At 33.8% G+C, this 11,995-nt stretch overlaps 1 long non-coding RNA gene across 1 annotated transcript; it reads right to left on the bottom strand.

Annotated features, from left to right (window-relative positions):
* Nucleotides 1-8,470: 8,470 nt before the first annotated feature.
* Nucleotides 8,471-8,883, bottom strand: LOC118482734. Its single transcript, XR_004868768.1, has 3 exons — nt 8,828-8,883; nt 8,641-8,728; nt 8,471-8,556 (listed from the first exon to the last, which is right to left on the bottom strand). It is a non-coding gene; the product is annotated as an uncharacterized LOC118482734 (long non-coding RNA).
* Between the last annotated feature and the right edge of the window lie 3,112 nt (nt 8,884-11,995).

The following is an 11,995-nucleotide window of genomic DNA, read 5'->3' as shown; positions in this document are numbered from 1 at the left end:
CAAAACCTGGTTGACGGTTATTTTTGTTCTGATAACTGAACATTATTTTTAAAAACGAAAATTATAATTAATCCTATATATGTTAAAAGACAATCCTACCCTTAAGATATAGTTAATAAAATCTATGGTCAGGATTTGTTCGTTTTGTTCATAATCCTATATATGTTAAAAGACAATCATACCCTTAAGATATAGTTAATAAAATCTATGGTCAGGATTTGTTCGTTTTGTTCATAAAATAGGAAGGGTTCACAAATGAACCCAATCCTATATATATATATATATATATATATATATATATATATATATATATATATATATATATATAGTAGGGATCCTAAGAGAAGTCCACCCTATTTGAGAAACTTGAGAAGCATTCTGGACCACACATTTCCCCTAAGCAACAAAATGCAAAAAAAAAAAAAAAAAAAAACAAAAAGGTAAAAAAATGCATTTTTTTTGGAAAAATCGGAGCTTTTTCTGTTAGGATTTTTTTAGAGCGATTTATACACATGTGTATATTATTAATCTTTAAACTATACATATGTGTATATTGTCAATCTTATAACTATACATATGTGTATATTGAACAATAACCAAAACTCTCTAAACTGTCACACCCCGACCGCGTAAAACAACAAACCGCGGCGGAAACGTCGGGGAGTGGTGCGACAGAATTATTGTTTCACAACACATGTTATTTAAAGTTTGGTTTTATTAAGGTAAATGTTTACATTGTCTTGAAATTAACAAAAACATAGCGTAACTAAACTGTCTTTTAAGTCACTAAGGCCCGAGTCCGCCTAAGTGTAGCACAATCATCATCAAACATTAGCTCCTGAAACATACGTGAAAATAGGTATATCAGCATAAAAATGCCTGTGAGATACATAGGTTTTGTTAATGAACGATTCATGACTTGTAGTTAAAAGAAGTGTTTAACAAAAAGTAGTCATGAACCTTGTTAAATGTTTTCTTTTATAAAATCATGTGACAATCGATATGAAAATTAGATGATATAAAAGAATAATGCATGGTTAAATAAATAACCAAGTAAAAATGAGTTTATATAAAATATGTCATTTGTAAAACAATGTCTTGTAAAAATATGTTGTTTGTATAAAAATGTATCATGTCCTTGTCGAAGTGGTTTAGATAACGCTGCGATATGTAATATCATAAAAGCACTTATATATAGGAATTACCAGCGGCATATCCACCATGCTTTTATCATATTACACACACCTCATTATTTAAATCACTTATCAATAACCACCAAATGTCTTGTTTAAACCAATGTCAAAATGTTTATGTGTAAACAATGTCCAAATGTCAAATGTAAACCATGTCTTGTACAATCAAATGTTATGTATGCCATATAAAAAGTATCTACTCAAACCATATGTATAATGTCAATGTGTAACAAAATGTCATGTATGGTGAATAAAAAGTATTTACTCAATCCCATATGTAAACTGTACAAAACAATGTCTTTGAATAAACCTAAGTTTAAAATCAAAAGTTGTGTTTTGCAAAATCAATGCTTTATGGATACAAACATTTATGCAGTAATGTTTATCGAATACATTCAAGCCTTGCGACTGTCGGACAAACCCTTAACAAGTTAAAGGTTTATCAAATATGTTTTCGGATTCTGTCATTCCCTACTTCCAAACAAACCTAGGAAGCCGGGAACGGGATTTGTCAAGTCCTATGGTACCATTACATAATACCGAGTGGCGTGATCAATGTTAATGAATGTACTATTGTCCCGTTAAACATACCAAATGTCATAACCAATGTAAGCATGTTATGTGAAAACCATGTACTAAGTATGCTAAGTAAACATACATAGTATATGCTGAGTAAACATATGCAACAAAGTGTCTATGAAATCAATGTGCTAGCATGCTCAGTCAACATACATAGCAAAACATAATTGAAATCATGTACTATAGGTGTACTAAGTGAACAAAGCATGTTTATATCATATAAAGCAATGAAAGCATGAAAGTAACAAGTATGCACATGTGTATCACCCCAAAATATTTGAAAGCGGTAAAAGAGGGGACTATCTACTCACTTGGGATTGCTTATTAGTCTTGGAATCAAGACCAAATAAAGCTTCAAGGATCACGGAATCAAACGACACCTAATATGGGTAACTATGTTAATAACCGGATCCTAAATCGGGAGATAGGATAGAATGAAGTTCTATAAATCAAATGAGTATTGGAACTCATATGGCATGATTTAATAGACCTAACATTCTGATTAGAAAGTTATCCTATGTGCTTTTGACCCGTTTCGACCCGTTAAGGTAGTTTAAGCTAATTTAACGTGTCGTTTGCGCAAACCTAGGGTCGGATGGTTATTTATGTCCTATGTTAAGTCTTACATGCCCAATTATGTTTAGAAATGTTATTAAATCAGTTTAGATGTCAAAAACTTGATCACATACGCTAAATATGAATTTATGCTCAAAAAGGGCATTTTGGTCATTTTTAATGGGCATATAAACGACTTAACGAATAACTAACCAACTTAAGAAATGTCTTATTTCAATTTTTTTTATTAAAGATTTGCATATTCTTAAATATTTCCATGGCATAGAGGTTATTGAAAATCATGAAGGTTTGTGCCTTTCTCAAAGAAAGTACTCCTTAGAATTACTTGTAGATATGGGATGTTAGGATGTAAACCTGTGAATATTCTATGAATATTCTAATTGAGCAAAGTCAAATTGGAAATGCTTTGTGTAGTAAAGATAGTATGATATTGGCCAATGTTGTTAGATATCAAAGACTGGTGGGTAAGTTAATATATCTTTCACACGCACGACATGATATATCATACTTTGTGCATTTTCTAAGTTAGTTTATGCACAAACCTATTGTGTCACAGTTGAAAATAATTTTGAGGTTACTAAGGTACTTAAAAAGATCATCTGGTTGAGGGATTCTATTTAAAAAGAGTCAAAATTTTGAATTGAAGGCTTATTCTAAGTTAAACCGGTTTGAGGCCTAAAGTGTTCGGGTTCGAATCCTGCTTGCAGGCTCTTCGCTCCCCTCGAAACGGCTGGGTAGTCACCGCCAAGCAGCGTTGTCGGGTCGCTAGCTTGGGGAGGGGGATCCCTCCCGCGGTCAGGGGTACCGTGCAATTACCCTTTTTTTTCTAATTGGGGTAAATGTTTAGAGTCTAGGAAATCTACTGATGGATTTTGTGTATTTTTAGGTAACAACTAGTTATTTTCCGTCCGCGCGTTGCGGCGGGACCCAATGACTACAAAAGGCGTGTCAGCAACGGCAAACAGATACCGAATATCTAAACATAAATAAAATGACGTGGTAAGGATAGTCACTCCGTCATAAAAAAACGATTTTAAATAACCTAATATATAATAATAGGACCCACACGTCCTACACGTTGGAAATTCGGTTGTTTTCAGTTCAGTTATTACGGTGCTAACACGTTAAAATATGGGTGAGCTCGGTACCGGTAACGGCAGCGAAAGTACCGATCTGGAAAATCATCGAAATTAGGTACCGGCACCGAAAATGCTCGGTACAATACGGTATGGTATTTGAAGGTAAAAATCAACAAATACAGGTATGGTGCTAGACAGGTGTCGAACCTAAAGTAACGATTCTGAAAACGCCAAAAGGTGGGTACCAAATTGGTAACGAAAATGATTTGGTATAGTAAATTTGGTACCGATACGATACCGGTTCGTTTACAGGATTTGATACGATTTGCTCATCAATATTCTAAATATCCAAGTTAATTTTACATGCTACAATTCATTCATTACAGAAAAAACAAAAAATAAAAGCAAAATAAGTTTTGTGTATATAAAACCTCATTCAAACGAAATACAGTTTACTTACTGTGTGTATGAAAAGTAATCTAAACGGTGCAATTACTTGCATTGCTGCGTTGCTACAGGATTTGATGACCTCGGTACCAACCAGTACTGAAAATACCGTTACCGAAATCCTCAAAAGTGGGTACCAGTACCGAATATACCTAGTATGGTACGGTTCGGTACCGGTCGGTACAAGTACAGCACCGGTATTTGAGGGTAAAAACCGGTGAATAGCTGTGTGCAGAACCGGTACCGAAAATACACCGGTTTGGTAAATTTGAGACCGGTACCTATACCCGATACCATTTGCTCATCTCTTAATTCTAATTTTAAATAATTCTAATAATTTTTAATTTTAATTCTAATATTAATTTAATAATAATCACTGTTCATTGACTTTGATTTTTATCATTGATTTTTATCATATATGAATTTTGTGTCATGGAAGAGTAAAAAAGCAATCTACCATTTTAATGTCTTTTGCTGAAACAGAATACCAAGCTATGTGTACCGAAACATGTGAATTGATGCGGCTGATTAATGTGTTAAGTGAATTCGACATCAATGTAAGCCTTACTGTATCTCTTTACCGTGATATTTCAGCAGCTATTTCTATAGCTGCTAACCCAATCTTTCATGAACATACCAAAAACACTTTGAGTTAAATTTATTTTTTCCTAAGAGGAAAAAAATTCAAGAAGGTGTTACAAAGACTTTTGGGATTGATTGGATAAATCAACTTGCAAACATCTTTACTAAGAGATTATTAATAAGTCAACATGAGATTTTATGTAAAAAACTTTGTATGTGTGACATTTTTGGTTATTGAATTATGAAGAGGTGTTAAAAAAATATAAACCTTTTAGACAATTCAATTATAAACAAAATTAGTTTGATTATATTGTTTTATACACATGCATTTTATTTCGTGTTTGTTTTGAATATGAGATGGATGAGAGATGACGGATAAAGGCTTAAATATGACGCCTAGTTGAGACAGTGGGATAGGCTTAACACTGGCTGGATGTTGCCCAGACGTATTATATCAAGTTATCAACGGTTCGAGTCTTTGCATTAGGAGCAACTATATAAAGGAGCTAATGTTGATCACTTCTGTTAATATGTAATGAAGAACATGTAAATAATACCTGCTACAGCAGACAGGCTAGCAAATTATCTTGTGATTGATGCAGACATTGATGTAGACATGATAATCAGCTTGATTTGGTTCTCGTTTAGGATGTATATTATCGATGGTAGTATCGAGTTCTTTAGGGTTGAAGAACTCGTTAATGATGGAGAGAGAGGAGGTCGAATTTTGTTATGATGTTATGATCTGTCTAATCTAAAACTCTCTCAAATCATCTCCTTAAATACACCCAAGGGGAAACCTTATTAGTTAATAAGAGTAAATCGGTCCATCAACAATTACCAACTAATACTATAAGGTTTTAATATATTTTGATATATATTATATAAATGATAATGATGGCTACTAGATTAAATGCATATAAATACATATTTAATATTACAACTAAAGGCTTTGAGAACCTCATTCAGATATTTCGTTTCTCTCATTCCTCTCGTTCTTCATGTAGTAGTTCTATCTTTGTTTTAGGGTTTTGAGGGTTTGAGTTCAGAATCTGTTATATTAGAATCTCGATTCATGTTCACCATAATGTTGATGATCTAAGAGTGGTGAGTTGTTTGCTATTGAGAGATTCATATTGGTTTCATGTTTGTAAAGAAGTTTCAGTAATTTTCAGATCTTAATATCATAGATATTGACATGAACTCATAAGTCAAACCATCACTCATTTCGATTTTAATTACTAAACTAGCATCATTCAGTTTGTGGTTACTAGTTATAGTTAATATATAGAGTAAAATGCACGGATAGTCTATGTGGTTTTGTAAAATAACAACTATAGTTCCCAACTTTTGTAAATTACAACGGTGCTCCCTGTAGTTTGACAGTTTGTTACTCGGATAGTCCCTGGACTAGATGACAGTTAGTTTTCTCCGTTAAGTGGATGTGAAATGACAAATTTACCATTCATCTTCTCCACTCTATTGAAACAAAACAACCCCACCCACCCCCCACCTTCCTCTCTTTTTCCCCTACCATTAACCACAAGTAACCAGTGAGAAAGGTGGGGGTGGGTGGGGTTGTTTTGTTTTTATAGAGTGGTGAAGATGAAGGGTAAATTTGTCATTTCACATCCACTTAACAGAGAAAACTAACCGTCATCCAGTCCAGGGACTATCCGAATAACAAACTGTCAAACCACAGGAAGCACCCGTATAATTTCTAAAAGTTGGGGACTATAGGTGTTATTTTGCAATACCACTGGGACTATCCGTGAATTTTACTCTAATACATAAATTGAACAACAAGGACTACTCTTCTTTATTCTATTTTTTTTTTATCTTGTAATATTTTTATTAATGAAATCTACGTCTTTTTTTTGGGTTTTTATATGTTTTTTCAATGTTTAATGTCATATAAAAAAGTGAAATCTTCTAAAAATTGATAAGTTATTCGGTTTGTAAGTTTGTTCATCATCGATTAGTTGGATCACTAAACTTTTAATGATGTTCATCATCGATTTGCTAGTTTTAGTTCGATTGATGTCCAATTCAATTGATTTTATGTATATCATTTGCTGAACATAAAGAAAGCCACGTAAAGATACCAAATGGGTATGAGACTCAGATTATCTCGACCAAATGACTGGCTTACTCCCAAATGCAGTATCATAGGCAACATTTTCACGCTAACAAACGGTGTTAAAACAAATATTGATTTGAGTGAATTGCAAGTTTTGTCCTTTATCTTTAGGCCATTTTGCAAGTTTTGTCCTTTATGTTTAAATTTGACGAGTTTTGTTCTTTATGTTTGAAAATCAAGCACGTTTTACCCTTTGGGGCAAAACGTGCTTTACTTTTAAGGACAAAACGTGCTTGATTTTTTAAACATAAAGGACAAAATGTGCTTGATTTTTAAACATAAAGGACAAAACGTGCTTGATTTTTAAGGCCCAAAGGGTAAAACGTGCTTGATTTTTAAACATAAAGGACAAAACTCGTCAAATTTAAACATAAAGGACAAAACTTGCAAAATAGCCTAAAGATAAAGGACAAAACTTGCAATTCACTCGATTGATTTTCACCAGCTATGTTTCCTTGTGTACCGAATTAAGGCTAAGACTACGTCAAAATATGCCTATGGCCACACAAGAAACGTGTTGCCATAGGCCTTTCGCCACACCTATTTTTTTCAGGTTAAGTGTGACCAAAGGTCGAGTCATCACAGGTATCATATGGCCACACACACCTTTTAGTGGTTTTATCATCATAAAAGTGTGGCTAAATGGTAGCAACATTTGTTTGCTAAAATTAAGCATTCCCTCCGTTAAGTGTGGCTAATGGGTAGCAACAACCACATGAATTTACTTTAAGTGTAACCATTTCTATTATATAGTCACATGAATTTGCTAAAATGTTTGTTTTAGCCACATCAATTAAAGAAAAGTGTGGCAAAAAGGATCGTTCTAATCATACATTGTGTCCATTTCGTGTGGCTAAAAGGTTGCAACGACCACATATATTTATTGTAAATGTGGTCGTTTCTAATTTATAGTCACATAAATTTATTGTATGTGTGGCCAAAAACTTTTACTGGACACACAAAAAAATTGCAATTTTAAGTGTGGCTAATGTCTAACCTTTAGTCACACATATTTGTTATTCCTGTGACATTTGTTATCATTCCGTCACACAAACAAAAAATAAAGTGACTATGGTGTGGCTAATGGTTATTTATAGCCACACGAAATTTTGTATTTTTAAATATTGCTATTGTATAACCTTTGGTCACACGTAACTTGTTTTCTCATGACGTTTGGTATCATTCTGTCACACACATAAGAAACAAAATGACTATGGTGTGGCTAATTGTTATTTATAGCCATACAAGATGTTATAATTTTAAGTGTTACTACTGTCTAACCTTTCGTCACATATTTTTGTTCCCATGACGTTTGGTATGATTTCGTTACACAAAGTGACTATCGTGTGGCTAGTGGTTATTTATAGCCGCACGAAATTTTGTATTTTTACATGTGACTATTGTATAACCTTTGGTCATACGTAACCTCTTTTCCCATAACATTTGATATCATTCCGTCACAGAAACAAAAAAGAAAGTGACTATGATGTGGCTAACTGTTATTTATAACCACACAAAATTTTATTATTTTAAGTGTGGTTATTGTCTAAACTTTAGTCACACATTTTTACTGTGTTTTATATGGCCGATTTTGTGTAATTACCCATTTTATTTTTTTGTAAAATAAAAGTTGCTGTAAACATAAGAAAATCAAAAAAATAAAATGATATTAACAATAATAATTCATAATTTATACATAAGTTTTCGGTTTAAATACTAATTAAAGACAAACTTATCATCAAAACCTATGTACAAAAGTTACAAAGTGAAAGGACTATACACATAAACTAAGAACTATTTCTAGGATCTTTTCTTCAAGTCCATATATACTCATGACTTTTGGACTTGAACGTGCTACTAATTTGCATCCATGGGTTGGTGGCCACCTTGCTTTGGTTGTGGTGGGGAGTAAACTTGTAAATGGTGGCCAATTCTGATGCCGTATGATCAAATGATATCACTGAAAAAGCAGAAGTTTTAATGATCAAACGAGAACATAATTAAAAGTTGAAACTATGAAAAGAAGTCAAAACACGGGTCTTACTGAAAATAGAAATAACTGATGCGTTATGGGTAAAGTCTTTGTACAACTTTGTGATTTCCTTAAGACACACTGAAGTTGCGATGTGAACCTGGAAAAACAAACAACCAAATTGGAATTAATTGAATTCTCATGATGATGATAGGCAATACCTATGTGTAATGTGAGCACATGAGAAAGAATGACATACCTGGGCAATCTTTGTTATGAATATACAATTAATCACCTTAGTTGACACATATAAAACAACTGCAGGCGAAAAACCAGCTTACAATTAGCCTTATAAACTTAGCCAAAGATTCTTAACAACGAATCCCGGTTACCTCTATAACTAATGCTGAAACATCAACCCCTAGATCTGAATCCTTCAACTCTTCATTTATCTTTGAGCATAGTTCTTTGATTGATATGAAGACCAAAACTTTAAATGTTCACATCAAGTTGACCACAAAGACAGTTTAAGTGTAATTTAAGAACATTAACAAAAAGAACTATGATTTGTATGGTTTGAGCTAGTCTTTTTGTTAGCATTCTTATATTACAAAAAGAACTATGATTGGTATGATCTGAGTCCTTTAAGCCTTATTATATAACACCTTGGATAATTAGCATTTTTGTTCATTATCAAGTGTAACAATTTGTTATTCAAAGGAAATCAGATAATTTTCAAAATGAAGGGTATTATAGGTATTTTAAAAAGTGCTAAGAGTCGACAACACATGTAAACATTCTATTTCATATGTTCAATAGAAATAAAAACACTTTCTGCATTATTAATAATTTACCAAGTCAGGCATAGCAACTTTCATATTCTATTTCATATGTTCAATAGAAATAAAAGCACTTTCTGCATTATTAATAATTTGCCAAGTCAAGCATAGCAACTTTTATTATTCAAAGTAACATATACTTTTAATGTTTGGCAAAAAGTAGTAAGAACAATTTCCTTCAATAATTTGCCAAGTCAGGAGTAGCAACTTTCGTTAATAATAAGTATCAACATACCTCAGCCTTATTGCCAGTTTCAGCAAGTCGTTGCTTTATATCCCTAGCTATTGAGAAGAAGACCTCACAATACTTTTGCGCTCTATTTAGATGTTAAAATATAAATACAAAAATCACATATAAAATGTAAGAAGAGTAATCATAATTCATAGGTACATCTTTACTTGTGAAGAATAGAATACATGCCTTGAATCAACCTAAAACAACTGAAACCACCTTAAAGAAGCCTAAAACATGACTAAACCCTTAAATATTCTATTTTACTGGCTGTTTCGCTTAAAAAAAACCCTCGTTTTTAAGCGCCTTGCACCTTATGCTTCACATTTACATAACAGAGTTTTAAAAATCAAACTTGAACCACAAATATTATCCATCCCCACTATTACTGTCTCAGTTCAGTGATTCAAATCTAGGGTAAAACCTTTACACACGTCATAATTAATAACCTAAAATCTTCAAAATTTACATCAATATCCATTTCCAGTGTAACACCTCGAAATTTTGCGTCCTATAATGTATTGACACGTGTCATAAGTTTACACGTGGTAGTAGATACTAAATAAGGACTAAAGTTGACAAACATAGAAAGTATGTGAATCCGACGGTTCAAAATGTCAACGAGGGGTAAATATACTATGCAGTAACCCTAAATAATGCTCGTACACTCAAATGAATAAATCATGGATCGTACGGAACGAAATGCGGAAGAAAGTGAGAGATTACAAACTACAGGAGTTAAATGTGTCAACATGTTTAAGTTATACCTCTGAGTGACCCTTTGACAAACCCGAGGCTTTGTAATGGTAAATTACGCTCGCTCGCTGGAATATATGATATAAATTTCGCAAAGTTCCATTTTAAAACGAGGAAGTTATGATCAAATTCGTATGCGAGGGGTTAAAAGCGTCAACATTGAAAGTTAGGACTTTTCGGGTAGTAATAAACTAACCGAGGACTTAACGGCGAGGGTAAAAGTCACGAGGCCCTTATACATAAATAAAAGAGGCCCAAAACACAAAGTTACCCCTTCGAAACGCCAAAGGCCAGCAGTAATAATTGAAAAGATTTGAAAATCTTACTAACAGGTCTCAGGCGGGCCGCGTAAAAGTGGCAAAGGGTCTTACACGGGCCGCACTGACAGTAGAAGATATGGGCTTGTCAGAAGGATTCTGGCGGGCCACGTAAAGGTTAAGAAAACCTTACGCGGGCCGCGTCAATGCCCCAGATGCAGAAAACGTGGACAGAAGCACTCTTTGGTGTTTTAACCGACATATGAGCAATAATGAGCAGCATGGGCGCCTCCTAACGTCCCCTAGCACTCAGGGACAGTTGTTGATCATCCATGAACAATTATAGGCCTTGTTGTGATGATCTCATGCTTCAAGTTTCACTATAAAAGGCCTTGTAGTGCACACTTCATAAACACACCTTCATCTGTTTTCTTGATCACTTCTGGAGCTCAAGCTTCCTCTCTTAGCATCTCTGGTCGTGTACCAAACTTCTGTAAGTGTGTTTAACCCTTTGTGGTTTAGTTTTTGCATAGTTATAGCTTAAAAGTCAATCTGTCGTAATTAACGATTGACTTAACGGATAATCACAAATGGTCCAGTGATTAGCCGAATCAAAGGTAGTTATATGTTGGTAATTATGTGGGCATTAAACCCCTAAAAGGGCACCCTCTGATTCCCACTTTAACTAGTCCAAATGTCGGGTCAAAGTTGCTTAGAAAAAGTCAACAGAATGCTAACTTTCGATTTTATGCATAACCAGTAATGTAGATGGTGTGTAACCTGTTTTAACACTCATACAACATGATAATAAGTATTATAAGTGGTCTAAGCTTATTTGATCCGACCATTTACTGTTTTGACCCGGTTCGGAACCGAAAGTCGCAAAACTTTGACTTTTGCTTTGACTTCAGTTCTGACCCGTTATGGTATGATTTAGATATGCCTTAGGAATCTCTTAGGACCAGGTTACATGATGGTATAACCCTCTATGACCGGTTCGTTGTTTGTCCGAGTCGTTTGCACATTTCCGTTATATGCTTAAATGTTGACCATAACGCCCTTTTGACTTTAAAACGAGAATTTTGGATATGTGAAAGAACAATAACCTTAGTTACTGATTTCTAAGCATGTCCCTAAAATTTCATGTCAATCCGAGGTCTAGAATAGGAGTTATGCTAAATAGCGCAATTTCGGAAACTTTAGTATAAAAAGGCGCAATTAGCATAAAACCTACCTAAACCCAAATTTTGGCACCAAACCTTTTACACACTGATGTAAAATAATATTTTAAGATTTTTGGAGATTTTTAATTATTTTCAACCTGCTCATAACCTACGGTTATG

Source organism: Helianthus annuus, chromosome 1 (assembly GCF_002127325.2).
Source record: "Helianthus annuus cultivar XRQ/B chromosome 1, HanXRQr2.0-SUNRISE, whole genome shotgun sequence".
NCBI lineage: Eukaryota > Viridiplantae > Streptophyta > Magnoliopsida > Asterales > Asteraceae > Helianthus > Helianthus annuus.
The sequence above is the reverse complement of the archived record's forward strand: the minus strand, read 5'-3'. Positions and strand labels throughout refer to the sequence as shown.